The following is a 24,701-nucleotide window of genomic DNA, read 5'->3' as shown; positions in this document are numbered from 1 at the left end:
GGGTGGTCAAGAAAATAGAAATCAAAAGGTAAAAGTTTAATATACCTTGTCTATATCGTTTATCACCTGGACTCAATCCCAATATGACACCCCACTTTTGAGATGCCTCCAAACATTTAACTGAGTTCGTTGAGGATGTAAGCAACTCTGCCACAGGAAGAGCTAGGAGTCCTGAAATCTTCTGAAAGTTCCTTATTCTTTTGTGAAACAAACCTAGCTGCCCCTTTGAGAGCACTGCATTTGCTTCTAAGGACTACAGAGAAAAGTATCTTCTCCCCATATCCCCAGCATTACAGGGCTTAGAGGGGTGCACATTTACCTAGCAACTCCAGAACATTCCTCACTCTTCCAACTCCACAGCTCCTTCAGAGCCCAAACAATCCCGTTTCCATCCTCTTGACCACCTTGCTGCAAGTACCTTTTGACCACATAGCAGCTCGCTCTCATTCCTTGACTGTCAGCCGTTTGCCTCCTCCCTCTCGCTCCCCTCAGCGCTACCTGTCACACTCGGCTACTTCTACAGCCATGAAGATGATCCAAAGCAGTGGGCCTCTGTTTTGATCTCACTTCCAAAGAGGCGCTTTTCTCCTCCCTGTGAAGTCAACAAATTCCCATGGCTTCCTGTAGATGCCATCTCGACCTTTAAATGAACTGCCTCCAAATTGACATCATCCTACTCTGACATTGGCATTTCTTGTCCTATCCCTCTAACAGCTAGTTATCACTTGCCAATGAACTTCCTTCCTCCTGAAATTAGTTTGGGTCACCCATCCCCATAACCATTTGCTGCAAACACTGAACTCCTTAGTCCCTTTCCCCCTCAGTTTAACTAACATGGAAAACACTCATTCTTCACTACTCTGAGTAGAGGATAATATGGGAAGAGTTTAAAATAAAAATAAATGATCAACAGCAGTTCGCTTTCAACAGCTACTGGCTCATGCATCTCAAACTTACTAACCTCTTTCTCCCCAAGTTTTTCATACTAGCTCCCCTACAGCTCCTCGCCAATTCTTCCTTCAAAATACGCTTATTGCTGGCCAATTCTCACCTCCACTACCATGCACACCCTGCGCTAAGCCAGGACTTCACATCTTGTTTTCTATATGATGCTCCGAACTGGTCACTTTCTCCCCAAAGACTAGTCTCTACACAGAGCCAAGCTGAGACTTGAACAAGTCATATCACTCTTCTTAAAGCTCACCAATACATTCCCTTCCCACTCAAAGTAAAAGCCAAAGTCCTTAAAAATATCTTAAAGGCCTTGTATAACCTCCACCCCGATACTTTGCACTCATTGGCTGCATAGCGAGGATATGAGTTTGGCTGATCCATTTCCCGTAATAAGTTCAGAAAGAAAGCAGTTCATTAACAAGTGAAACAAGCTGTTAAAGAGGTAGGATCAATCGAGGTCGACAAAGTAAGTTTCTTGTGGACAGGGGCACACCTATTCTCTTAGAAGAGCAATCATACATTGTAGGTATCCCGTATTTGAATGCTAGCATCCATGGTCTATACGCCACATAAGACGAGAAACGACAGTATGTTCCATACAATGCTAGTGGGTTAGGTTTCAACTAAAGCACTTACAGCTCAAATGAAGCGCGGAGAATGTACAAGACAAAAGTAGGCCACTGGCAGACCCTGGTGGCTTTAGCTTTGCTGGCTTAGGGAACACCATGCTTTACTGGGACAGCAACAAATCCAATGAGTAACACACCCAAACGCAACTATAGGGGCAGAGAGCTGGGTAAAGATCTAAGAACTCCACACAGGAACCCGCTTGTGTAGGCAGAAGAAACTGCACACGCCCAGTGGTATTGGCCAAAGGCCAGTCATCAGGGGCTCCCCTGAGATCCAGTGCTGTCACCAAGGACAGGAGTTGACTGACTGCTCAGCGCAGGAGCTGTCTGTCCAACTGAGCAAGAGTGGAGATCTTCGAGAGCAGTACCTGCTCAGCAACTGCACAAGAACCAGTCTCAAGGGACACCTTGAGCCGACCACTGGCCTGGAGCCCATCTTCCTCTAGGCCTCGTTTCCCAGGCTGAGCGTCTGTGACATATACTGGCTAAAGCTCTCCCTAGACATTTTCAGTCCACTTCTTGGGGACATCTTGAGGCCTGAGTTGCCTTCAGCTCTGTTCAAGGCTGTTGAAGTTGATTTCCACAGTGTTCAGCCCTGCCTTTACTTAGACTACACAGCTTCATGTACCCAAAGAACCACTAAGGCATTTCCCTTGCCCACATGGCACATTACGGGGGAAGCATCCTGCTTCTGAGACAGAGGCGAGAGAAGGCATGTGCTCCAGTTACCTTGGCAGTAACAGAGGGTCACACAGCAGTCTCAGTCTCTGCTGTCTCTATTAGATGTCACCAGTGAGTCCTTTTCTTTGTCTCTGAATATCTTGTTCCACCCGGCTGGGAAGAATGAGATGGACAGAATTTCCCACTGCCTAAGTTCTGACATTAAATAACTCTTGTTGTGTCCACTTTCCTCTTAGTGAATGGCTGTCACTCCCTCAGGGATGGTCTTAATGTTGACCCCTGTCCTCAGCGGATCTGGGCACATGCTGGGCTGGGAACAAAGTGTGGCCTCATTTCACTTTGAACATCCTGGGACCCCCACCTATTTCTTACATCAGAATTTACACAGAAGGTGCCCATGTCATCTCTCCAGTTGTGTCTATTTGTATCTTGAAAGGAACCCTGAGCCCCCTTAACCCACCAGTTTATTCACCATAGCTAATTTACTCAAATGCCAAGAACCAAAATACTCACAAGTACCCCCTGGAAATCTATGCCCATCAGGTTGTCATGGAGCTTTCAGACAACAGAAACTGACCTGTGATTGATGGACCCACATGGCTTGAAGTTCTTCCCTATGGAAGGACTGAGCAAGGAGCATTTTGGCTTTTGACTATAGGATGAGACAGGGGGATACAGATTCATTCTCTTCTAGGCTCAACCTCATAGTTGAGTATTTTTTAAATGGCATGTTAGACAACAAGTGCTATTTCAGAGGTAATAAGTTGGGCAGACCGCATGTTGGTGTGGGCTCCCTGCCCTGTCACTGCTGGGCTGTCAGCAGTTCCTTAGGGAGGAGAACTAATGCCCCAACATCCTCATGCAGAATTCATTTGCACAGTGATTTCATTCTCAGCACCTGGGCTAGCACCTGCCCTCTTTCCTCTCCTGGTCCTTGAGGTCCCCAGAAAGATTTTGTCTGCAGAGTTCAAGCGCTTCAACCCTTATGTATCAAGGACAATTCTAAGTTACTCCTCATGGGTCAGCCAGTCTCAATGTTTGGATCTTTTGGCCATAATTGGCAGTGTCCCTTGACATTAGAGAAGGAAAGACTTCCCCCTTCAGCACTGAACTCATGAGATATGATTTCTGCACAGTGTATCCCTGGGACATGAGTTCTGCAGAAGCTGGAGCCTCCTGTGTGCTCTGCCCTCATGACTGAGAGGTCCTGTTGGAGGATCAGGGTTCCTACCTTTGAGAACTGGCTCTGTCTTGGATCATGCGGACCCCTCAGTGTCACAACCACATGTTCTGAGCAGGCTGATGTCCTAGCATGATGGCCCTGGTCTTCACCTTGAGTTGTACTATGATCACTGTGAAGTCACCAGCCTGTATGGGGATGCAGAGTAAAACCTTGCCTCCCCCAACCCTGTTCAAGGATCAGGCTCTGTTCCTTAAGAAAAGATGTCTAAACATTCTTATACAGAATGATAGGCAAGTGCTCCTCAGTGGAGCACAAGGGGGTACCCAGCTTGCAAACCTGACCACAATCTTGAGTTCTTTCCAGAGCTTCCCAATTCCTAAGGTCATGTTTGACCTTCCTTTTGCCATTGCTGAGTTGTATTTCAGATGAATGAAAGGCTACCAATTCTGTCTTGTACCCTATGTGTAGGCGAGGTAGCAGGGTCCTCAACACCAAGATCAGAAACGGACTTTCATCGAGGAACAAAAAAAGAATAGGTCAAGTGGTCAGCTCTGTTCTCATCAGGGTTAAGCCTCTCAGGCTAGCTGCCACCACCCACAGCAGCAGTTTCCCTGGAAACAGGTGACTTGGGTAAAACCAGCAGCAGCCACGTGAAGTAGACAGAGAGGACCCACAAACGTGCTGCAATCATCGGGGTATGTGGTACTTGGATTTTCTTAGGAATTTTCCTTTCACTCACACAAGTCACGCTACCTTTGGAAGGAGACCTAGCAGGCTGATTGCTCCTGAACTTAAAGACTAGATGGAGGAAGCCTTCATCCAGGTAGATGATCAGCCTCAAGCTGCCCAGTGCTACCAAGTCCTGAGCACATGGACCCCAGTCAGAGGCTGGAGGGGAGGGGCATTCAGTGATGCGGTAACAGATGGTTTCCTGGGAGAGGAAAGAAGTCAGGCCTACATTTGAGTGAGTGAAAGGCCCCTACCTGACTCAGATCTATAGTTATAAGGATGAGACCCCTGGGAAAGAAGGAGAACGGACGCCAGCAGAGGGAGTCTGGGGGAAAACCTCCTTTCATCTTGTAAGTTAGAACTCTGCATTATTCAGAGCCCTCTTACCCTATGGATTCTAGGTCCTAGAATGGATTTGATGATGTATCACCACCCTCCCCACACCCATTCCCCATGAATACTCAGATTGTTGCCATAGTGACCACTCTGCTGGAACACAAATGAACAAAGCAGCAACTTGCAAGAAATCTGATCATAAAGAGTTGTTGTCATGTTAATACCTGGCATTGTTTAGATACCAAAACAGGAAATGTAGTGACAATAAAACTTCAGTAATTCGAAGTACTGCTACTGGATTCTTCTGTCTAATCACCAGCAGGGCTGCAGTTACAGACTGATAGCACCAAGCACTGGCAAGTGTGTGGAGCAACAGGACCTCTCACACATTGAGAGTGTAAAATGTCACTCTTGGAAGACTTTTGATGTGTCCCCTTCAAAGCCAAGCATATAAAGCCTGTGCCCCGAGATTTCACTGCAAAGTGCATACACAACAGGAAAGTGCACCTAGGCACATCAACTGCCACGTCCAACCATACTCTCCTAGCACTAGTTTTAACAGCCCCAAGCTACCGCCTGGATGTATAGCAGCACTAGACCAGGTAAGTTGGAGTTTGGTCCTTAAGGAAACACTACAGCAATAGACATGAGCAAACTACCTAAGTCTCACAGTTGAGTGGAAAAGACACGAGTGTATATAAATGGATCACAGCGTGTGAAGTTCAAAACAAACTTTTCATGTCTCTCACTGTTGATTAACTTTGCCTTTGAGGATAGTGAGGAGTCAAGAGGAAGGCATCTGCTTTGTTGGTAATGCTCTATTCCTAGGTCGTGCTTTCCCACGCATATTTACCCCTGCCCCCCATCTTACCTTTTAGTGAAATAACATACTTAGGACAAATAAGTTCACAGGCTGTTGAATTTTCAGACAGTCCTACCTTTGCAGGTCTGCCTCTCAGTGTTGCTGCTCAGCAGCTGGGATCTCTCTGGCCACATCCTTGAGAGCATGGCCACAAATCCAGATCTCCCTAAGAGCTTGCTGGTCACCATGGACACAACCTTTGGCCTGGCTGTCTTCAAGGAAGTGGGGTAGAATTCCTGAGGCTCCCAGATCTGCCAGAGTGACTGTCCCAGCCGACTTCTTAGCACCACACTCATGTTTTATTGGGTTGAAGTAAGACTTGAATCTCAGTCTCCTGGGAACTTCAGTCTTGTCCTCTGGATGCTTGTTTGCTAGAAAGTTAGTGTTATTCTTCGGCCATTTTGTGAACTAAAATCATCATTAGTTGAAAGAATATAAGAGCAGCAGCGAGTTCCTGTAGAATCTTCCACACAGTCAGCCAGTCACTGACACTTAACACTGTTTCTTAGACTTGGTCTACTTTGCACACTGTTTCTTAGACTTGGTCTACTTTGCACACCAAAACACCATGGTTGGGGGGGGACTTTTATTGTATAAGAGTGACATGGGCTCAATATTATTTGAAAAGACTAAACTACTGGGTCATTTTAGGAGTCTTTTAGGCCCTTTTTCTCCCCATTCACTGATAGAATTTTTTGAACTTTTAGAGTGACTGATACACATACAGATTCTGCTTTTGGCCTCTTCAGGTTGCCCATCATCACTTCGCAGCAATATTAACTCGCTTCTCTCTAAAAACAACCAAAGCTAAAGCCATCCATGGCTCTTGATAGAAATAAAGAGTTGTACTTTTGCCAACATGGTGGGGATAAAGGAGTCAGAACAGGTAGATCCACTTTTTTTTTTTTTTTAAAGTTCTTTCATGATCTTATTTCACCCATCTTTAGAACTTTCACTGCCAGTGACACAGAACTTCAGACACAGTCCCTTTGGCCATGTTAGTATGACCACCTCCCTTGGAGGTCCCGCTCACATTGAGATCTACTCTTCCTTGACTCAATTCTCAAAAGTATGTTTATCCTGTAAAGTTGCTTATTCCCCCTGACCATTTGGCCACAGGGAGTTTGGTTTTGTTTTAGTTTTAAGAACTGGCTTAATCTCAACTAACAGCTCTCATTTAAAGAGACTAGACAGTTCCAGAAGTACGGATGGTTTGACAAGGATCATTTTGTTAAGTGTTCCCCTCATCCATCACCCATCCCAAAGGTACACTCCAATACTGTGTAGGAAGACACTATGCTCACGAAAGAGCCTCATTTTCAGAGCTGTTCTCCGATGGCACCAGAGATCTACTGGGCAGATGCTCATTTCTGCTCCCTCAAAAGTGAGCCTCAGAAGGAAAGCACAGTCACGTTATTCCCCAAGAGTGAGCCTCAGGGATACTCTTCTGGATGCCATGTCATCTGCGACCCATACCAAGTGCTCATAGGGACAGAAGTGTCACTCTATAGCGTGTCTCAGTATGTCTTGATGTATCTTTCTGAAGCACAGCTGGTACAAGTATTTCATGTGGCTGGATTTGTCACACTTTGACACCTCAAGCCTTTGTGCTACAGCTGGAAGCCAGGCTACTCGTTCAGGTCTAGTGACCCTGACATCTGAGAAAACACTCCTGACATTCAGTCTCTGTGACAGAACATCCTAGGATTTGGAGCTTCCATTATTTGTTTTCTTCTAGCAGACAGGTGTCTTCCTGGGATACATGTTGACCACCAAGGTGAAACCAATCCCCAAGTTCAGTCTGCTTCAACACCTGTGGCTTCATGCCAGTGTCACGTTCAGTTGTGCATACGAGCGGAATACCAATCCTCCAGTCAGGAATACAGGGTAGCTCTCCCCTGCCCTCCGCCTCTCAAGGAGGTCTCAACATGGAAGATGGAGCCTGGCTCAGCAGCATGTGTCACTGACTCCAGTCAACCTTATTAGACAAGGACCAAAACCCCGAGCATGATCTGGTTGCATTTGGTTGACAGCCATCTGCACTTACACTGTTTCCAGAGAGTTTAGGATTGGCGAGGACAAGCCCTGTAAAGCTCCAAGTTCAGCGTCTTCCATTTTACTTCAAACTCTTCTTGCCGACCTCCAACTGCCCAAAAGTCCGAGAGAAGAGAGATGCTCATACCCTATGGCTTCTCCGTAGGGTCCCCTCCTTGCAGAGCCAATCCACTAGACCAGCAGTTGCCAATCTTTCTGCAAGCCAAGGGGTCACTTTGTCTCTCCCATTTCTTCTTACTCCCAAGCCCACGGTCAAATACTTGGTGATATTTGGACCACCCTTTGATAGTTTTTTACCACTTGCATTCAATAAAAGCTTTGCTTTTACAAATGTAATCATTAGCTACTAAGCTAGACTCAGACCAGAACTGTCAAGCAGAAGGAACACAGCTCTAGACAGCCCACAAATATGGACTTAGAATATCAATTTTCTTTTTTAAACCAAGATCAGACAGTCTGTGGGCAAGGGACGAGTAAAGCAGAAACAAGCCTGAACAAGTTTCAGTCAGAGGCAAGATCAGGGAAGTCTCAGCCAAGTCTAAGGGTCTGCTTCAAATGCAGTGTCTCAGTCCAGTCTCCTTAGCTCCCATGTGGATGCCAATTTGGGGCCATCAGAACTTTACCAGGAGCATAGGCTAGCTATGTTGTGTTTCCCTGGAGCCTGACATCAGAATGGATTCCTATTTTGGAAGTAACCACTGTTCTTTAAAACTATGAGCACAGTTCAGGGTAGAGGCTGGTGTGGAACCATCTTCAACAAAGCCATGTACTTATGAGCTCTGGTCTTTATCTTCCAAAACTCTGGGAAGCCCTCAGTTGGGATGCTCTGAGTAGTCTCACTGACCTAACACTTAGACCTTATGCCCATCAAGTGATGTTTTGGAAAAGGTTTTTTCCTTTTTGCGCCTTTTACTCTCACATCCTGAATAGAAGACAGACTCATGGGAAGTATTGGAGATAATGCCACCGAAGTTTCTCTTCTTTTGAGCCCACACACTCAGATTTTTAATCTAGGAGTTACAAGCTTCACTTCTGGAGAGTAATGAGCCTGTACTCTGTGCACCCTGAGCCCCCCAATCTCAACCACAGGGGCTACCCCGGGCCCACCAGCCCCTTTGAGGATCGCATCTAAATGGCCTCAGCACAGACATCATGGGACAGTGTCGGCTCCCCAGTGAATTAAACCGCCCACCTGCACACTATTTGATGAGCAGCCTCTGAATATTTACACACTTCACATATGTTCGACTGTGGCAAGCGGGGGGGTGTGGTATGACCAAAGAACATAAGGTTATAAATGTTGATATGAAGACCATCAACCATCGTCTACTCAACTCATAAGGCAATACTTAGGCCAAACTAAAAGGCAAGTCAAAGGCTTAGCTTTCTAACAGTCTTTATGTTGTTACGTCATGAAGAATTAGAAACTGTTGCTCACTGACATAGGCTCTTATCCTGTCTGGGAATTGCTATTTTGGCAAAAATCCTAAAGATGACATTTCTCAGCAACAACAATAGAGGGAATGGCAGCTTGCAGAAACTAGAGCAGAAAGCCAAGCTTGTGATCAATGCAGGATAGTTCTAGTGGCTTTCTCTAATTTAGCACATGCGTTGGACTGCAGTATTTTCTGCACCATAAGGAGACTTAAAGGCATATCAATATTTATAGCAGGTTGGCAAAAGCGAGGCAACACTCCACATTGTTAATTTGCTCTCCAGGATGCATACTTGGAGACAGTTTCTTGTCCTCTAGCGTTTCCAAGTTCTCCACAAGGAGCACTGATCACCTGCGTGCCAGCTAAGCAGCACCTGTCTGCTGTTCGCGGCGGTGTTTGGGGGCTGCTTCCAGCAATCCAGTTAGCACCTCTCTTCCAGCTGGATGTCCACGCCCCACCGCAGGAGCAGGTTAGCTGGTGTCCTCTAGCTTTAGGCGCACCCCACACTGGAGTGGGGTCTGAGACAGCCTCAGCACTGTTGCTTACTTCCTTATTTTACACGTTGGGGCAGCAGTGTCAAAGCGGTCAAGGCCCAGGTTTCCAAGAATAGGAAGGAGTCAGGCTACAACCACATTCACGTGATTCTCAGCGTGAGGGAATAAAGGCCAGCCGATCGAGTAGAACCCGGTCTGAATCCCTCTCCCCCAGTCACTAATTATATTGTGTTTGAGAAAGTCAACTGACATGACATTTCCTCCCTTTCTAAAGTGGGGATAACGTGTTCTGTAGGCGAGAATGAGACAGGAGTGTAGAAACATGTGACTATGAAATGCTGCAACTAAGATCAGGGTCACTTCCTCTTGGTGACATGAATGCTGATCAAAGGGGTTTTGGAGTTGACAAGGGATGTTGAACTACTACCAGGTTGAGAAAAAAATTGTTTTGCTTCAATTAAGTTTAGTTCATGATAGGCTGAGTCTTAGAAGACTCTTATGAGCTGAAGAACTTGTGTTCTTGTAAGCTTAATTTGCTAAGTCTGGTACCCAGATAGCACTTCAGTGACAGGAGGCAGCATTCCCCATGCTTCATAAATTAGGGAGATGTGGCCCTAAGGGTTTTCTAGTGGCCAGCTACAGCCAATAATGGTCAGTTTTTCCTTCTCAGCTCTTATTCCAGGAATACTCACTCTGATCTAATTGTTAAAGAGGTCTAAGGACAGGAACCTCTGTTTTAGTCATCCACTGCCAGAAAAGGAACCAGCATCCTGAGCTTCAGGCAAAGCTTGTGGCAAGATCTGTGCCTGTCTTAGCTCTTCCGAGCATTTTCTTACTCTGAGGCTGGGTGGGTCCAGTGCCCAAACGGCTGACTCAGGATTGCGAGTTCTTGATCATTGTCAATTCAGGTCCGAGAAGCCCCTTAGAACTTCACTATCCCAAGAGGAGTTAACAAAGGAATGGCATCTAGAAGACAATACCTGGCGCTCCGAGGCCCTGGAATGGCAGCAGCCCGCCCATTGCTCAGGGGGGAGCACCCTGAACGTAAGGAATGCTTGCAGCTCAGAGTTAGGTCTCAGGTTCATCTCTTTAACGGCCCCATGTTGCTTTCTATTTGACCTGATGGTTCTAATAGAGTTAGGCTGGCCTGATTCTCATGGAAGGCGGACACTGACAGCTAAGATACACCTGTACCACAGACCCTAGGCCCTCAAGTTTCCCAACCTCCGAATTCACACGCTTTGTAGAGCCCTTGCTTGTGGCTCTCCACCAACCTTGATTTTCATAGTCTTAGCACTGGCGGCAGCTTTTGAGACCCTGTTCTATTATTTCCATTAGTGGTGGTGTTATTAGGGGACCAGCCAGCTCCTTCCTGTCCTATGCTTTTGGATAAACTAACCCAAGCTTCACCTTGACTCCCTGAACCAAGGATGTACTGTTTCTAACATCCTCTTCTGAGAAGGAAAAGAAGGGCCTCAATGCAAAGGAGGGTTCTTTGTGCAAAGATGAGTCCCCTCAGATGGCGCGAGAGGAAATGCACCAAAACAGGCCTTTGTTGGCTGCAGATTCCTTGGGCTTTAGTAGGATAAACAAGAAAGAGAGAGAGGCCCCAAGCATCTTCAGGAAGAACGAATTCAGAGAAAGAGAAGATTTGCAAGCTTGAAACAAACGCACAGCAACTCCACTACCCCACCCAACAGAGAGCTCCCAGAAGATAGCCCAGAATCATGAGAGCCTAAGCGTCCCCAGCGGCTATAGGCTCCAGTCACCCAAGGATGGCACACTCCAGAGCAACTCCTGCCAGCTAAGACCAGCTAAGGAGAGAGGCAGACCCAACCTGCCTCTTTATACTCCTGCTTCCCCACCCACCCACCCTCCCAGTCAACTGGAACGACACCCACCTGTACCTGCAGCTGCTCACGTGCCCTGCCCCCCACCAGCCTCTTGTTGGGTTTTCTGGGCTGACAAGGGGCAGGTGGGGCCTTCAAGGGACCAGGCCACGAACAGTGCTAAGCAGGGTGGAGGGGAGAGGCTTGGAAACAGTTCTCTGAGGCTCAGCAACCTACCTTGAATAAGAAAACCGCTCATGGGCGATCCTCACTGGCCTTGGGGGCAGCCACATGGAAGGGACCCTTCCTGTAGAGGAATCAGAGGATTCAGCTAGGGTGACCAACTCATCCCTGTTTGCCTGGGACTGTCCTCATGTCAGCAGTGAAAGTCCTGTGTCCCAAGAAACCCGTCTGTCCTGGGCAAACTGGGATGTTGGTCACCCTAGCAGAGGAGGTACTGTGACTGCCCCAGGGTTAGGAGTGGAGATGCCACGGCGCAGGGGCACCTGGGCTGGCCCCCACAATCGGTGAGGGCTGGACAGGGAGCTGTAAGAAAACGTTCTGCAATAATTAAATGCTGCTGAGTTTTTCTAAACCACTTAGCTTTACAAACTACCTTAGACATATCCCAACTCTGCCTATTTAAAGACAGGGAGCATTGCCTGTTACTCTCAATTCAAATCGTTTTAATTTTTGTTAGGAAGGCTAAGCGTTTTGTGAGATTTGCGAAATGTGTACCTCTGTGCATTAGTTATGAATAAACACCAATTGTGCCCATGAGGATTTTTTTTTAAAGAAGTCTGATTATCTCCTATTTGAGGAGTGCAAGGTCAGGTTTTAGTGTGAGGGTTAGGTCCACATGAAAGATGATAAGTAGTTCCAAATGTGAAGATCCTATATACAGAATATAAATAGTGTTCAGGATTAGAAATGTTAATTCTATGATGGTTGCAGGTTTATTTCATTTTGTTGGTCCTTAGGACTGAGAAATCCAGTGAATTAAAAAAGTTTCTGTTTCAGTTGCCAACTTTGTTGTTAAAGCATCCTGCAATTATTTCATTTGTAAAGTTTCTCTTTTGATTCCTGTGTTGATGATTTTAGCTAATACACTTTAAACTTTATATATATATGTATATATATACATACACACACACATATATGTGGACATTTGTTATAGTGTCTACGTGTAGCTTAAATAAAAACATTTCAGCTGAAACAGTGTAACATATTTGCATAACTATTAATCCACACCCTAGGGGCCTTTAGTTAACTCCCAAGTAACTTAAGGAGATTCTGTGCTCTAGAGAAGGCTGCCAAATTCCTTAAATACCTTCATCTGTTTCTAAGAGACATTAGAAGTAACTTCTCTTCAGCACAATGGGCAATGGCCAAGCCACATGGCTGGCATGAAATACTGTACGGCCGCCACGCCCCTCGGGGGAACAGGGTCTGAGGATCCGGCAGCCTGGCAGCCCCCCATTCTCCCTGTACCCTGTAGCAAGAGCAACTTGGGGCACTGGGTTGTTCCCGGCCTCTCTGCCTTCATGGGGGCCTGAAATCCCCTGGAGGGAAGAAAGCTTGGGATGGGTCTGCCTTGAGGAAATCATTGCATTTGCCTCGGAGCAAAATTTTCAGCTGGTTTCAAATTGCTTGGGGCCAAAGGGTGGGGAACTCTCTGAACTTACAAAAGTCTGGTATGCTACTGCTGGGTGCTTGATTGTGAGTGCAGGCTTGCATGTTTACCAGAATTGTCTCTGAGCCTCATCTGTGTTGTGACACACTCTCCGGTAATAGAGTTGTGGGAAAGGGGACACCCTTCCACCTGCCTGCTTAGCCTGATTATTGATTTAGACAACGACAAACCTTGACATTGTGAAATGGCCAAATTGCTTTAATTCATTTTGCAACAGCTTCTTAAAAAGTCCTATTCCTCCTCCCCCCCACCCCCACGCACATTGGATGGCTCGGCTTTACCCATTTGCAGAGGACATATCGTCTGTGTACGGTTCTCCATGCCTGTGTGCAGGGTGACTTAATGCCAGTGTTCACAGAATGAGTGAACAGTAGGCTTGGCAGTGTCAGACTAGGGCATCTCTGTGTCTTTAAACACACATGCCACACACCTGAGCACCCCCACGTACTGGGAAGGGACATGGCTACTGAATGGCAGCCAATAAACACAAAGCTCTGTGTTCAGGGAACTTCAACTTTAGCAGGAGGAGGGAGATAAGAAGCAATGGCATATTTTCTTGTTTGTCACTTGGAGCCAGTGCTGCAGAGATAAATAACGCACAGTAGCTTGATGGGGGTTAGGGTGGTGCGTGGGGTGCAATTTAAAATTGGGTGACAAGGTGGCATTAAGCAAAAGCTGGGGGAGGTAAAGTACTGAGCCCTGTCTCTATTCAATCAGGGGGAACTATTTGTGCAAAGGTCCTCGGGTTGGGCTGTGTCTGGTTTGTTCCAGAAACAGCTGTGTAGCCAGTTTCTTGACAGCTGGCAGGTGACGGGGGACTGGGATTAGGGGACAGGCAAGAGAGGTAAGTGCCAGGGCACCTGGCCCTTGAAAGCCTTTGTCAGGACACTGGATTTTCTTTTATGGGACTTGGAAAGCCCTAGAAAGTTTTGAGCAACACAATCTGACTTATATTTTTAAAGGATATACCACAACAGTGATTTTCAACATGCGTGTGGGCCCTCGATCAGAAGAATCAGCTGAACCTGGAACTTTCTTAGAAGGGCATGTTCACAGCCCCGATCCCTCTCTCCCCCAGACCTAGTGAACCAGAACAGCAGTCATCTCTGTCACCAAGCCCTCCAGGGAGGAGAAAAAATGCAGGATGCCCAGTGACATTTGAATAAATTTGATAAACAACGAACACTTTTGTAGCATAACTACGCCCCATGCAATGTTGCACACACACTGAAAAAGTACTTTTCGTTCTTCTGAAATGCAAGTTTAACTAGGTATCCTGTATTTTTCTTTGCTAAACCTGGCAACCCTACCCCCAGGTGATTCTGATGCATACTGAAGTTTGAGAACCACTGATCTAGAAGCTGCTGCCGACCCACTCGGGTGCCCTTCACCTGGCCAGCGTAGGCATCCCCTGCATCCTGAGAGTGCTGACTGCTGATGCTCTCAGCTGCCACCTTCTCTGGAAGATTGCCCACAGTTGACCAGAACCACACTTGGCCCATAGCAAATGACTGAGAGGGGTTACAAAGGGCCAGGGCTTTTGGCTCAATGGGTGACAGCTCTGTCGTGTGGTTTATTCTCAGAGCCCTCCAGCCTGTGGATCAAGCCAAGGCCAGACTTTACTTGAGACCCTATCCTGGCTCTGATCTTTCTCCTTTCTTATCCTGTTTCCCTCACTCCCTTACAGACTTCTTTCTCTGAGAGAACTCCCGCAGTAAATCATGTGCATGGCGCGAATCTCCAGTTCAGGCTCTGCTCATAGGGAACCTAAGATAAAGGGTCATTGACCTAAGATAAAGGGTCATTCGGTCTGCTGGTCCGAGGATAGACTCTTGAAACAAGTGCACAAGCAGAGAGCTAAGTTAGCATCTTATGGCAAAAATCTAGTGGTCTGGACAGCGTGGTGGCAGTGTAGGTGTCAGGTTTTGGATAAGTTTACAGGTACAGTCAACTGGATTTGCTGGTGAGTTGGATGAGGTGTGAAAGAAGGGAGCTGAGGATGACACTTCCAGGGCTTTGGCTATTTACTCACAAGGGTAAGACTAGGAAAAAAGCAGATTTCTTGGGGAAAGATCCAGACTTTGTCTTTTGACATAGTAAATTTCAAATACCTTTCAACCACGCAAGTAGATGTGTTTGAGAAGTCAGGTTGGTGCACTGCTCTCAAGTCAGGAAAAATGTGAGCACTTTCAGTGTGTAGAGAGTCATTAATGCCATGTGTTGGGTCAGGATCACCCATGAACAGAGTCATGGAGGGACTGCAGATAGAGCAGTCCAAAAACTGCTCCCTGGGTGATTTTTTCTTAAGAATCTGGAAGATAGGAATAGATTAAAAGAAACTGAGGAGGAGCTGACAGTGAGGTAGGAGGAAAACCAGAAAAGTGTGCTATTGTGCTAGAAGGCATGTGAAGACATCTTTGCCCTGATGCAGAGAAAATAGCCTTGGTTAGATGGTTTCTTTATGTATGGAGACGACACATGCTGAAGTCTATACACTCCATCGTACACACTACGATGCTCCCCTTGTCACACACTCACCCACTCACATTCTCATCCACCCCCCAGACTCACCCACCCACCCACACTTGCACACACACTCACACACACTGATGACCGTGCCCATGACCGAGACCACCTCTCAAAGTGGCAGTGGAAGAGGACTTGTAGTAATAGTATGACATGGGGGAGGGGGGAAAAAAGGAAAGTTGGAAGGGGTACATCTAAATGTAAAATAAGAGGAGAGTCTCCAGGTGGAATCTGAGATCAGCTGTCCTATGAAGCTGGACCTGAAAACCTAAGGTGTGAGTGACATAGGAACCCAACCTGGCATACAATGAGCATCGTCACTCCTCTCTACTTTTGCTTGCGATGTTTCCCTTTCTCTTCCTTTGGTAAATGTAAGTCTTCCAAAATATCCCAGCCTGTCTCAGGTGTATCAAGAAACGAAGGAATAAATATTTTATCTTCCGAAGGCCAGAGAATTTTTAGGGGGCAGGATAGGTAAAATAATGCCCCCTCCTCTGGATGTCCATGTCTGGATCCCTGGGACCTGTGACTATGTTACTTCATAGGCAAAAGGAGCTTTACACATGTGATTAAGTCAAGGATCTTCAGATAGGGAGATTATCTGGGTGAGTCCAGGGCAATCACAAGGGTCCTTATAAGAGGAAGGCAGGAGGGTCAGAGTCTGAGAAGAGATGTCATGATGGAAGCAGGGACAGAGGAGGGAGAGGGAGAGATGGACAGGGAGAGAGAGGGGGAGAGGGAGAGAGGGAGAGAATGAGAGAAAGAGGGAGAGAGAGAAAGAGGTTTGAAGATGCTATGCTGCTGGCATTGAAGGTGGAGGAAGGAACACCAAGCCAAGGAATGCAGATGGCCTCTGGGAGCTGAAAATGACAAAGATGTGGATTTTTGGATTTGCCCCCAAAGCCTCTGGAGGGAGGACGGCAGGTGGGTCAGAGTCAGAGAAGTAGAGACAGAAGCAGAGATTAGAGGGACGTGGCCATGGGCCAAGGCATAAGGGCAGCCTCTGGAAGCTGGAAAAGGCCAGGGAACAAATTCTGCCCCAGAGCCTCCGGAAGGAAGGTGCATCTAAGACTTCTGACTCCATGACTGTAAGATAATAAATTTGTATTGTTTTAAGTCGCTAAATTTTGAGCGATTTTTTTTTACAATAGCAATGGAAAACTGATCTAAGAGGAACAAGACCCCCTCAGAGAATCTTTTTGCACATGAGGGAAAGAAGCAGCAAGGGTACAGATTCAGGGGCACCAGGTCTGCATCCTGCCCTGCTCCCTGGGACTTTGTTAGAGGTAAGGGTCTCTGTGCTCTCTTCTGATCGCAGAGGCTCCGCCTTCCACGCACAGAGACAGTCTGCGGTCCTTGCCTGACCCTGAAGCTCTCCTGGACTCGGGTTTCATGGTGTTTGTTTGGGGAGCATGGTCACGATTTGCTCCGCTGTCTTACCAGGTCGAGCTTAGGTCTCCAAAAGGAGACCCTCTGGCGATTGACTATTCCCTCTGATCATAACATAATTTATTTCTGCTTCAGGTGTTACAAAGTTGAACTGCTTCACCTGTGAAGAATTCACGCTTAGAAAAATAGCCAGAATACTAATTATCACCAATTTCTGAGGAAGATTGTCTGCAAAATAACCGAAGAGGACTTTGCCTTCATTAACACATTATTTCCTCAAGTTTCCTGTAGTTCTGTAACACACGCAGGAATGTTTTAAAGGGCAGGCCTGTTTTCTCATCATTATGGGACTACAGCAATAAAGGGCCTTGATTTGGAATCTGCAGAATTAGTACCATGGAAGTCTGGCATAATTGGAAGGAAATGAAGATCTGAGAACCAAGAGGATCTAGGCTAGCATTCTGCATCCTTGAGACTTACTAGTTTTGGGTCTGTGGATGTTTACCTTGCCTAAGCCACACTTTTCTCATCTGTAAACAGAAGAACTAGATCTCAGTGCTGTCTTTCCCCCACTCCCTCCATGTCAGTGATGGGAGCCTGCTGCTCAGTCCTCCCCTTAAGAGAAAAGCTACCATGAGGCGGTCAGCCTCTAGCTTCTGCCCCTTTGGGATCTGCTGTAGTTTTCATGCCAATGCCCTGCTCCCCCAGCTGCTCCCAGTGATGACTGAGCACAGTGAGGATACCAGAGCTGGAATGTTTTTGCTCAATACAGCCTCATCTAATGAGTGGTCTTTGCTGTAGGGTACTGTTTTGGCCTGAATGAGACTTTCCCAGAGCGGCAATGTGGTCTCTTTCTAACCAATCTTTTTTCCTTCTCTCCCTCCTTTCACGGATGTCACACCTGTATTGTAGTGTGAAAGCTCTCCACACCTGCTAACTCCCTCTCCCCATCATCCTTCACAGACATTTCTCTAGTACATCTCCTGCTTGACTGATTCCTTCATAGTGTTTGCTTCCTAAAGGACCTGGACAGTCACACCCACATATGGAAAAGTGCATACTTCACTAGTGTACAAATCAATGAACTTTCACAAGCTGAATATACCCATGTAAGCAGCACACAGATCAAGAGAAAAACATTACCAGTGCCAGAGAAATCCCCTTGTATCCCCTGACAGACTCTACTTCCACCCAAGGGTAACCACCATCCTGACTTTTAACAGCATAATCTTGATACTAAAACCAAAGAAAGATATTACAAGAAAGGAAAACTAGAGGCCACTGCCTCTCATGAAAATAAGTGCAAAATCCGAAACAAATATGAGCAAACTGAATGCAGCAATATCTCCACTTATAGCCAATAACATATCTGGAAACTTGGCATCTTTTGAAACTCGTCTTCCATTGTAAGTAAAACTTGAAAACTTTGTCATGAACTTCAAGCACTTTCTCACCAAGGATCATTTCTTCCGTTCCTGACTTTTCCATGCCACTCAGCTGGAAATTTGGTTACTAGGTATCCATGATTTTTCTGATAGCTTCTTGACTTGTCAGCTTGGCAAGGCTGAACAAGTTCACCCAGTTACTCAATAAAACATTCATCTAGATGTTGCTGTGAAAAAATTTTGCAGATGTGGTTAAAGTCCATAATTAGTTATTTTAAATTAGGGGGATTATCTCCAGTGGGCCTGACTTAATCAGTTGGAAGATCTTAAGAGGGCTTACGCTTTTCCTGGGGAGAGAGAAAGACTTCTGCCTGGGGACCACATGCCTGTTGGGTTCCAGCCTGCCTGTGGACATCCCTTCCTGATGGCCTGCCCTATAGACTTTAAGCTTACATGGCCGGTTCCTACAATTGTGTGATCCAATTGCTTGTGATAACTTAATCTCCATCTCTCTCTTCCTTCCCAGCCCCCAACTCTCCCTCTCTGTCTCTCCCTCTTTCTGTCTCTCTCTGCCCTCCTTCTACACAAATCCTACTGGTTCTGTTTCTCTGATCGAGCCTGAACTGATACACTGACTCTGTTGCTGTTGCCAAATTAATTATTGTACTTGAAATTTTCCCAAAGCCTTTGAGCAGATACTTTTATTTTAGGCAAAATTATACTCAGAGTTGCTGGTTTAACAATGTGGAGTTGTGGAAAGCACCAGCCGTGGACGCTCCCAGCCAACCAATTTACCAGCTGAATGTATGCTCGTGGGCAAGTCACCGAAATCCCCTGGGTCTGTCTTTCCTGATGGGCAGCACTGGCATTGTGACTGAACTCTTCTCCAGAAGGTCCCTCCAGCCCGACATTCCCTTGCTCAGAGCCTGTGAGAGGACAGGGGTGGGAAAAGAGAGGCAGGTTTGTGATTTCATCTGCTTAGTTCAATGTAGTTCTTTTCTTCAATGACCTCCTCCATTCATCACATCATTTTGGATTTTGGCTTTTTGCTCAAGCGAAAAAAGAAAAAAGAACTCTTGAAAAGGTGAGCATAGCAGGGACCAGCCTGAGGATGGGAACTGCCTGTCACTGGAGGGTGATAAATGGTACATTGAATGTAATCGATGGCAAAGTTATAGATCTTATTATTTCATCCTTTGGATTCACTCCACTTGCTCAGAGTCTCCGGAACATGAAATAATGACTCTTTCACAGTTTAAAAGTCTAACCTTTATTTGGTAAATGAGATTGCATAAAGTATCTTAGGAATAATTTAAGGGACAGAACACAGAAATTTTTGACTAAAGTTGGTGACCCAGGAAGGGACCAAGGTCACCACTCCCCGCTCCAGTCCTGCTTAACTACCTGGATTTCCAGGAACTTGTTTCCCCACCCGGGATTTGGCTCAAGCTGTTCCTTCTGTCAGTGACTTTGACTTTGGGCAAGCAACTTATCTCCCAGCCTCAGATTCGTCCTCTGTAAAATGCCAGGCTTGGATAGACGACTCTAATGGCCCCTTCATTCCAGCTGGGAAACAGTCTGAGCAGGAAATTGGAGTATGAAATTTCGGCATCACCTTCCTTTAAAAAATAGAAAACGGAGTAATGGGAAAACTGCTTTGGCTCATTATTTGAAAATGAGGGCCTGGGAAGATTAATGTGTTTGCCCTAAAGAAAAATACCTTGGATGTAGGGTCTGTAAAGTGTATGTTTTACAAAATTGTGAATTTTTCAAGAGGAGGAAGTTACCTTCTCTTGGGGTGGTTGCTCGATTTGAGGCATAGAAGGTATTTATAGCCCACACCAGCACTAAGAAAAGCCCTGAGACAGAGTGACCAGCAATCCTGCACGCAGAATCTAAGATGCCTTCCCCTCCACCCAGACTCCCTGCAGTGGCCATCTTGTTCCTTTTCCTTGTCATCTCAGTCACCCTACTTCCCCCTGTATCTCCTCTCCATCCCACAGGAACTCCCTTTGTTCTGTTGGCTCACATGCTTTATTCAGGCCAAGAGCATGCTGTCTTTTGCCAAGAACCGCAGAAGTAATGGCATAGGGAGTGAGTAAAATGCCAGCTGAGGCTGCAGAGACGTATAAATGGATTTAGATTCAACCAACATTTATCACAAGCTTACTGGGCGCCAGCCCTTGCTGGAGCTTATAAATACATTCTGTCTCAAGAACTCTGTGGCTCAGTGTAGTGAGATGAATAGTGACCTGCCCCCTCCCTCCAAAAATCTTTGCAGATGTGATTACGTTAAGGATCTTGGGATGAGATCATCCTGGATTATCCAGGTGAGCCCTAAGGCCAATGAGAAGTGTCCTTGTAAGAGTGAGGCAGAGGGAGAGTTGATACACAGAGAAGAGGAGGAGGCCTTGTGACCAACTAGGCAGAGAATGGAGTGATGCAGCCGCCAGCCCAGGAATGCCAGGAGCCACCAGAAGCTGGAAGAAGCAAGGAATGGATTCTCCCCTGGAACCTTTGGAGGAAGCATGGCTCTGCCAACACCTTGATTTTTGATTCTGGCCTCTAGAACTGTGAAAAATTAGATTTCTGTTGTTTTGAGCCACACAGCTGTGGTAATTTATTACAGGAGCCCTAGGAAACTAGTACACACAGGTAACCTCCATAAAGGTGATAACTAAGAATCTCTGATATCAGTGGGGTCAGTGGTCTCCTAATACTTATTTGTAATAGGGTCTCTTTTTCAAGTCCCACTTCTTCCTTTCTAATGGAAACCTGTTTTTTTTCTGAGCAGCCATCCTGCAAGCAACAGTGTACCTCAGAGAAAGCTGATCCCACTCCAGCTTCAGAGCACGTGTTCCTTTCTTGCAAAGGAACATATGGCCTCGCTCTGGCTGATGAGTTGTCAGGTAAAGTCTGATGAGCCTTTTGGGAAAATAGTCTTCCATCCTAATAGAGAAGCAGAAGGTGACACTCTTTTCTCCCACATGGTATCAGTGGATCATATGCGAAGCTCATAAGATTATAAGCAACCTTCTTCCTGGCTTGAGAGTGAAATCTGAGGATGGCAAAAGGGAAAGATTAAAAAAAAGAGTTACAACGATCTTGGTCCTTGTAGATTTCTTTAAAGCACTGAAGCCTATGTTACCTCTGGCCTTAATATGTGAGTTGACAAGTTTCCTTGTTTTTTTATGGCATTTGACTACAGATTCCTTTACAGGCTGCCAGAATCTTCTGGACTGGTTGAAGCCTCCTCAGTGGTCTCTTGTCTCCAGTTCTGCTGCAGCTGCTCTTCATGTCAGCCCCTGAAGTGACTTCAAGGATCATTAAGTCTCCAAATAATATAGCTTTAAACCAAGGATTGAGTACAACTCTTCTTTTAGAGATGTAGCAAGATGGAAAAGAACTTATTCTCTGGGTCCAGAGAACTGTGCAAATTATCCAACTGTATTTTGTAGGAATTTTAAAGACAATATGTTTTGTTTTACTCTGAGGATAGGACCAATCTCTGTATTCTATGACACACAATTTTTATTCAAGACAGACTATGTGCCAGGAATTGTGCAGAAACCATTTAATCTTCATAACAGCCCAATGATGCATTAGCCACTTTACATATGAGAAGATTTAGATTCAGAACTCAAGTGTCGTGTGCAAATTCACATGGCTGATAACTTGTGGGGATCAGATTGAGGTCCACATCTTTTAGATTCCTAAGGCTCCCTGGTTATTAATTGAATTAAACAAGGTCTGTCTTCTTCACTTTCACACCAAACTGATGCGATTTATCAAATGTTTGTCTTTTTTTGTGTATTACTTTAATGGAAAATATTTGAAATGAATTAAAAAGTTTTGATCAAGTTCAGTATTCTGCTGAAATAAATCAATGAAGACTAATTCAAAATCTAGTTTTGATGGTTATCTTAAAATACCACCCAATAAATTTTGAAAAAGGATATTTAACAAGGGGCAAGGTTGAATCCTAGAAAATTGCTTGGAATTGGTTCTGGGAATCTTATTTTTCTTGTCTGAAAAAGGGGAACCACCTATAGTGATTTCTTCCCAACATTGTTCTGAGGACCAAATGTGGTGGTGCGTGCAACAGTGCTTTGTAAATGATAATGGGAAGCACCACGTTAGGGGCTTTGAGTTCTTTTTCAATCTAGGACCAGTCAGGAGACAGAAACCACAAAAGTTATTTGAAGAGAGAGAACTGAATATAGAGACTTGTTAATTAGGTAACCAAAAGGGAAGAAGGGACACCCTACAGTATCACAGAGGTAGCAATTCCAGGGCTCAGGTATCAAAGGGAACAGGCTAGAATGACATATATTAAGATGTAGATATTTAGAAGAGGCGTCGTGGAGCTGAAACTCATACTTCTGAGGAAGTGACTGCTCCACCGGTGCTGGTGCATCTGAGGGACCCTCAATAAGCTGGTTCTGTGGTGTTGAAAAAAACTGCAAACTGGATTCAACTACTCCGAAGGGCAGGAATGAGCCACTGCCAGGGTGGAGGAGCCTTCAATGGGGATGCTCATGGGAATAGGAAGTAGACAGGAAGTTCATGGGGGAGCAAACAGGAAGAAGCAAGTCTCTTCTTCCTCCTCGAGCCTTACAGTCCTGCTCTACTGTCCCCTGTTGCCAGACTTAGCATGGAACATGCTGGCCAAGCAGAAATGTGGTTTGCAGTCCCAGCCCCAGTATCACAGAACCGAGTATTAGAAGTGTGGTGTGGAGCTAAGACCCAATAATTTAATAGTTGGCACCTGGTCCTCATTTCTAAGTCCTGTAAGATCCTTGAAAAGTCGCTATTGTCATTTCCATTTTATGTTGTAGAAAACTGTAGTTCAGACACAAACTTTCCTAGCATTCATCCAGAATGTTCCAGAACAGGATTATAATCCAATGTTGTTTGACTCTGAAAAATTCTCTGAGGGTTAGCGTCTGACTCATTTTACTTCATATTCAACTGTAATATTTAATAAATATTTATTACTCTTCTAGATGCCAAGCACTATTATATAGAATGGGGATATGGTAGTAAATGAATCCTCATCCTTCTCTTCCTGGAGTTATAATCTCTATGAAGCATTACAAACACATACACAGAGGCATACTATTTATGATATGGTTCTCACAATTTTCGTAACATTTTGAACGTATGTGTAAAAACAAAAGTTACAATATTTTACAAATGAGAGAAACCAGGAAGAGAATTTTAGAACAAAATATTAGCGGTCTGAATTCTGAATTTTCAACAGACTTCTAAATTATTTCCTCTATTCCTTTAGTGTAACTTTTTCTAGGTTGTTCAACACTTAACTTGCTTATATTTACTCTTTCTTGTTTTTTTTCCTCTGTAATTTGAAAGTACACATCTTTTTTTGGGGTCTGTTTGTTCTACTCTTGTAATGTTGGTTTCTAATTTAATTACTTTATGGCAAGAGATGGTGAAAAGTTTATCAATCCATTGAAAGTTGTTGAAACATTTTTGTGAGATTTGTGTGTGTTTGTTCAGTCATAATACTTCTGTTTTAATCTTTTACATTAAAACATACCATTAAATAATAAGGAGCAGCGTTGGGTTACAAATCCATGTATTCTAGCTCCAGAGACTATGCATTTAACCACTACTTTTCACTGCACATAATTTATGGCTTAGTTAGGATTAGAATTTGGGGTTGAAAGTTACTTTCCTTTGGCACCTTGAAGATATTATTCCATTTCCATCTGCATCAGTTTTCTTGCTGATGAGAAATTTGCTCTCAAACAGATTTCTTTGTAGGTGATCTGTTCCTTTTAGAAAGCTTCTAGGATTTTCTCCTTTTTCTTTATGTTTTAAAGTCTCTCTAGATATCTAAAATTTTTTGCTTAGAACTCAAAATATCATCTTCTAATGTGACAGTCTATGTCTTTTAAAAAAATCTTCTCTTCTGGAATATTTCTGGTTAATATCTCCTTTGTCAATGTCCATTATTTCCTTCATCTGGCACTATTCTTACATGGATGTTGGAGGTTCCCAATCTAGCCTCTGTGCTTCTTTCCAGGTCTTTCATTTCCTTTATCACTCTGCATTGCATTCTGGGTGTTTTCCTCAGTACTGTCTTCCCATGCACCACCTATTTATTCTCCTGGATATAGTTAAGAGCTTATCCTAAGGAGATTTATAAAAATCATTTTATTTTGACATAATTCACATACCATAATTCAACTCAATTAAAGTATACATTTCAATGATTTTAGTATATTCAAAGAGTTGCGTAAATATCACCACAATTTAACTTTGCAACATTTTCATCGCTCCAAAAAGAAATCCCATACCCATTAGCAGTCACTCCTCATTTTTTTGGTCCCTTCAGCCCTTGAGTTCCCTTGACAGGAACTAATCTACTTTCTGTCTCTATACATTTGCCTGTTCTGGATATTTCATATAAGTGGAACCATATACCATGTGGCTGTCTGTGCCTGGCTTCTTTTATTTACCATAATGTTTTTAAGGTTCATCTATATTGTAGCAT

General features: G+C 44.9%; 1 long non-coding RNA gene across 1 annotated transcript in view; it reads left to right on the top strand.

Moving 5' to 3' along the window:
• Positions 1-18,419, top strand: part of LOC111775041 (uncharacterized) — a 45,419-nt gene extending 27,000 nt beyond the window's left edge. Inside the window, exon 3 of the long non-coding RNA XR_002810526.2 lies at positions 16,932-18,419. This is a non-coding gene — a long non-coding RNA (uncharacterized lncRNA). The remainder of the gene's footprint in view (positions 1-16,931) is intronic.
• Positions 18,420-24,701: the final 6,282 nt, after the last annotated feature.

Source organism: Equus caballus, chromosome 9, assembly GCF_041296265.1.
Source record: "Equus caballus isolate H_3958 breed thoroughbred chromosome 9, TB-T2T, whole genome shotgun sequence".
Taxonomy (NCBI): domain Eukaryota; kingdom Metazoa; phylum Chordata; class Mammalia; order Perissodactyla; family Equidae; genus Equus; species Equus caballus.
Note: the sequence above shows the minus strand (reverse complement) of the source record. Positions and strands in the feature narration are given on the sequence as shown.